The sequence below is a fragment of the Myodes glareolus genome, chromosome 6 (genome assembly GCF_982192425.1).
Source record: "Myodes glareolus chromosome 6, mMyoGla1.1, whole genome shotgun sequence".
NCBI classification, from domain to species: domain Eukaryota; kingdom Metazoa; phylum Chordata; class Mammalia; order Rodentia; family Cricetidae; genus Myodes; species Myodes glareolus.
In genome coordinates this window covers 117,890,280-117,896,279 of record NC_142031.1, presented here as the reverse complement: position 1 = coordinate 117,896,279, position 6,000 = coordinate 117,890,280, and positions in this window count along the sequence as shown.

The window sequence follows — 6,000 nt, the reverse complement described above, 5'->3', positions numbered from 1 at the left end:
ACATGCTTGGTTACAGGATCACTAGGAAGCTAGTAATACAATGTTCATAAATCACTATTGAGAGCTGGCTCCTTGACTCTATGAGAAATATAACCAACACCAGATCCATAGACCCAAGTCACAGGGATGAAGTGCCCCTTACCAGTTAATTTAATTACAAGGTAAAATAAGGTTTATTGAACAATTGCTATAACTGAGTCTTGTTACTCTTTCTTTAGCAGTTGGCTAGACTTCTCTCTTTTGAAACAAGGTCTTATGTAGTCTATGCTGGCCCCAAACTCACTCTGCATCATGGAGGGGTTTTGAACTACTGATCCTTCAGCCTTCACCTCCCCAGCACTGGGACTACAGATGTGTACCACTGCTACTGGTTTAGTGGTGCTGAGGGTGGAACCAAGGCTGTGTGCACGTAGGACAAGAGCTTAATCAACTGAGCCACATTCCCTTGTACTTCAACTTGAGGATCTAATTCAGGAAAATTTCTGTTTCATGATCCTGGAGTCAGGGTGAAGGGGTCCTTCCAGAAAGGTACAGGCTGTCTGTCTGTCTGCTCTGTGCTGCAGCTGCCCATGGACAGTGACTCTGTGACCCAGTTAAGGATTACAGCAAAGCCAAAGACGCAAGCCTGTGACTGCATTAGTGAAGGGGGTGGCCCATGCCACTACTGACTAATGGTTTGTTTGGGGCCAGGAAAATGTCTCTCATGAGAAAATATATTATTCTATAATTTCCTTAAAATATTAAAAGTGGAGTTCTGCTGTGAGAGCCCAACCTGCACATATTGGCACTGTCTGCAGGAGAACATGACTGAAGGGCTTTGGAGCTGGAGTCTGGCTTTGGGAGCTGAAGCCGGGCTCTGGGAGTTGGAGCATGGTTCTGGGATCTCTAGTCTACTTTGACTTCAGAAGGCTGTCTGGGGTGGGGGGTTTCTATTCCTCCACCCAGCAGGCCCTGAGCATACTCAGCCTCCACTACCAAAGGACCTTGAAAGAATTATGCTCTGGTGTATACAGACATATGAAGGTGAAAAACAAGTCACTGAAGAGTCTGATCCTACAGAGCGGTTGGTGTGGTGGGAAAGCTTGATGAAGACCTCAGTCTGAGTGCACAGGGCACCTGGGTTTTCTCTAAGGAGATGGTTCAGCACCGGCTGCCCTCCAGAGGACCCAGGTTCGATTCCCAGCACCCAAATAATAGTTCCTAGACATTTGTAACTCAGTTCTAGATCTGGATAGACATATTACAGACAGTCAACTATGGGACTGACCCCATGTATCAGGAAGAGGGAATCTCAAGCCCCGGGAAGATGAGGAAACCAGGGTAAGAACCACATCAGACATTAAGAATATTGTACTTCCAGCCAACAAGGGAACAGAGAAGGCAGGGAATTGTGATCAGTATCATAAAATCTACTGTTCCCCATCAAATCGCTATGTGAGTCACTTTGCTTTTTGCTTAATATGAAAAAAAAGATGTCTCACTTTCACTGTTTGCCGTCTTGATGATTAGTTATTACAAAGGAAGTGTCTTGTTTCTCAAACCCACTAAAAAGGTCAACGTTATCTGTGGCGCGAATCTCAGTCTCTAATCTCAGTCTTATCATCAGAGTATACATGCAGGACAACAGGATACAGGTGAAGGCAATACACTGAGGAGGGAGGGTGTTCTAGTCACTGTTCTACTGCTGTGAGGAGACACCATGGCCGCAGCAACTCTTAGAAAGGAAAGCATTTACTTGGGCTTGGCTTACAGGTCAGAAGTTTAGTCCACTGTTGTGGCATAGAGTGTGACGGGATGCAGGCAGACATGGTGCTGGAGGCGCTGAGAGAGTTCCACATCTGCATCTATAGGCAGCAGAAAGAAGAGAGAGACCCTGGGCCTAGTTTGAACTTTTGAAATCACAAAACCTGATCCCTGTGACACACTTCCTCCAAGGAGGTCGCATCTCCTAATCTCTCCCAAGTAGCGTCACTTCCTAATGATCAAGCATTCAAATATAGGAGCCTCTGCGGGTTCTTATTCAAGTCACCCTAGGGGGCTTGGCAGTAGAGTGCTGATTTCAAGCACAAAGCCCTGGTTTCCCTCCAGGTCTTCCCCTCTTCACAAATGGAGATTTAGGGTGTTGGCTACTCAGGTGACAGTGGAATTGTTAAGTGACAGAAATACCTCAAAGCCTCACCACTGTTCTCAAAGCAGACAGAACCGTAGGAAGGTAAGTCTGTCAGATGCCAGAGGTAGTAGGGGCCACAGAGATTCCCAGAACCCCTTCTCCCTGCTCCCTGGTGAGAAAGCAACTCCTGAGAAGCCTACAGGACTCAGCTGACTAGAGACCAGAGAGGAAAGCAAAAAGTGTGGCCAGGACCTAGAGCTGTAAGCCCACCTGGGAGCCCAGTGGTTCCTCTACGGCCTTCCTTGCCCTCCATGGGTGTTCTCTTGATCCACACACTGCCAGCTTAACCATTGCAATCGTTCAGAAATGAAATTTCATGTGTCAACAGCATGTCAACATGATGCCCACCTGACTCAGGATTGCTAAGCACTCTAGGGAGCAAGTGTCGCAATGCCCAGGAGCCCCATTGCAGCTCCATTGGCCAGGCCTGGCAGGGTCTGTTGGAGCAGCAGGGGTGATCCCCACAGGAGGTGAACTGGAACCTCAGAATTCCAGCTCTTCTGCTTGTACATCGGGATTGACTAGCTGGCCACCTCCTTCCTGCTTATCGCATCCATAATAGCAGGTCGTGTTGGGCTACAGACACCACCAAGAGACACAAAATGAAATAATGGAGCCCTCATATTGATTCATTCAGCAGCAGCCAAGCTGGTCTAGACAATACAGTAAATATGGGTGGTGCCTGCATGAACTAAAACAATCACTGGCTTATTAGCTCTTGGCACTGGGAATAGGCCTGGGATTGATGCCTGGGATTCCCTCTAATCTTATCTATTTTACAAGCGAGCCTGTCTTCCCACTTCTGTGTAAGAATTGCAGTTTTACATCAATTACATTTCAATTAGAATTGCAGATCTCTCTTCCCCTACCACTAGCAGGCCAGGCACATACCGAATGTCAATATTTTCTCTCATTTTATTATGCTAATAACACGAGGAGCCGTGGAGCGGGAGTGCTGGGCTCTTGCTGGAGTCTGAGCTGTCTGTTTGACTCAGATGTACCATTTACAAGCAGCTCGTTTACCCGGGCAGGCGCTTCCCACATCCACAGCCGTGCAAGGCTAATGGGCTGAAGTAAAGAATGTGTCTGCCTCGGTGACCTCCTCATCTGCGGGAGTCTGAATATCGAGAAGTCACGCAGCTCTTCATCTGTGCATCTCTCAGCCGCTGTCCCACCCTGCAGCCGGCAGATGCAGAAGTTGATCATAGCCTAAAGAGCGGCAGAATCCAGTCTAGGAACTGAGCGTTGCTTGTGATCCGCTCACCCTGAGGCTCTGTCCTGTGGTTCGAGTCAGTTGGACATGTGAATGCCAAGGCCGACATCCTACAGTCATGACTGGGCCTTTTCACAAAAGAGCAAATAACATGTATTTGATATCTCTGCCCTCTGCCCGAAAGACAAGGCAGACAGTTCCCACTGAAGGAGAACATTTGTGAAAGCAAAGTTTGTGATCACACACAAAAGCCCAGGTTTTCAAGGTTGTACCCTGACGCAAAGTCCCTGTACCAGAGGGACTGTACCAGGATGGATCTGCAGAGGCTGGCCTTGCCATGAGCCCGGGACAGCTCTTCATGGGTATCCTGCTCTGATACCCATGAGACAGGCATTTGGCCTCCTGCTTCAGGGCTTCTGCTAGACAATCCTCCCAGCTGTGGGATAGGCTCAGAACCTGGGTTCCCTCCTGGCCCAGTGACCTACTTCTAAGACACTGTCCCCCTGCTTGATTATTTTCCAGTCCTTCACAGATGCCTAAACATGCTCCTGCTCCATTCTGTCCATTTCTTCCCCTCCCTTCCTGTCACCTGGACATTTTCCCCTCAGTTCCTGTTCCTGCTCCAGGCTCCTTCACGTCTCTGAGGCCTTCTCAGGTAAGAACCTCAATTCAACCTTGTCCCACCTGTCTATCTAATTCATATTCTATTCGCCTTTGCCACCATACTGAGACTCCTCAATAGCAGTGGTGTGAGTAGAATTATATCTTCCAAAACCAAATGCTGAGGTCTTTACTGTGCCACCTCAGTATGTAATCTTATTTGGAACTAGGATTACTTTACATACGCTTAGTGAGGATGAAGTCACACTTAACCTGGTCTATACAGAGAGACCTGTCCAAGGGGAGCAGGAGAGAAGGAGGAGGAATTATAAATCTCCAGGCCCTTGCTCGGCTCGCGACTAATCCTGTAGTGCAGGCGCCGTAACACAGGAGTAATACCATACTGTCAAGTAGTACAGGCGGGCGGTACGGAAAAGAAGTAAGGGGAAGAAGGAGAAAGAGAAAGAAGGGGCTGGAGGAGAGAAGGGAAGAGGGAGGGAGGGAGGGAAAAAGAGAGGGTCCTTATATTTTCTAGGGGCCTCTGTGGAAACCTGTCCGCGTTAGCGTTCAGTGCAGCAGTTTTGTTTGTTGTTTGTTCTTAGTCTATCTTTTTTGCCCTCCATCAAATAACTGGTGTTGGGGTCTTTGGGGTTTTAGAACTTTATTCTATCTACCACATTTATCCATTCTAATGGAAAACATTGACTCCATTCCTCAGCCCATGCTCCTTCCAGAGTAGGGGCGTGGCCAGATGCCCCTACCAGAGTATGGGCGTGGCCAGATGCCCCTTCCAGAGTATGGGCGTGGCCAGATGCCCCTTCCAGAGTATGGGCGTGGCCAGATGCCCCTTCCGGAGTGTGGGCGTGGCCAGATGCCCCTTCCAGAGTGTGGGCGTGGCCAGATGTCCCTTCCAGAGTATGGGCATGGCCAGATGCCCCTTCCAGAGTATGGTCATAGACAGATGCCCCTTCCAGAGTATGGGCATAGACAGATGCCCTTTCCAGAGTATGGGCATGTCCAGGTACTCCTTCCAGAGTATGGACATGGCCAGAGACCTCTGCTCTCCTGAAAGGCTGATAGCCTGGGTAGAGCAAATATCCGCAGAGGAAGCTCTCACAGAGTTGGGAGAATCATCTGACAGGCCAGACAGGAAAAAGAGGTGCCAAAAGTGAGTCTGAGGGTTCGGCAGGAGCAGGGGGAGGGATGGAATCATAATTTCCTGAGGCAGAAGAAAAGCATGTTTGGAGGAAGTGGAAGCCAGCCCCCGGGCCTGGATCTGTTGGCCAGGTGCTGCAAGGAGACATCAGTGATAGTGGGATGCAGGAGTCCAAAACCCTGTGGAGAGAGCAGATGCTGGACTTCTCTGTATGTGTGTAACATTTAGACCCTCGAGGTCTGATCAATATCCTTCAGCACAGAGAAGAGGTTTGAGGATGGAGATATCCAATCCCAGAGACAGGAAATAGGTTGGCAAAGAAGCCTGAAAAGGAGCAGCAAGGGAAATCAGAGAAAACCTGATAAAATCTGAAATGCAAGACTTAAGTAACCCACAGCACCCATTGCTAGATGCAAACTAAAAATATTGGCTGTTGGCAACACCACAGGCTCTAAGCACAGGGAGAGGAATCCCAGGGTCATGGAAGGGCAGAGTTGAGTGGAATGGGTTCACAGACTATGGAAGATCGCCAGCGGCAAGAGGAGAACCACGAATGAAAACTAGCTTCTGAATTCCAAAATACACTCCAAAGTTACAACATTCAAGACAAAGTGAGGCTGGCATGGGATAGACAGACAGACAGACATCAGTAGGACAAGCCTTACTTGTATACTCAATGTTTTTCATCAGAGTTACTAAGTCATCCAACACCAAAGGGGTGGTCAACTCCAAACAGATGCAAGAACAACAGGATAGCCACAGGGAAAGAAAGACAGCCTTTCTTGTGTTGTTTTCGTTGTTTTTGAATGCAGGCTAAAGAGATGGCTTGGTGCTTAAGAGTATTTGCTGTTCTTGAAGAGG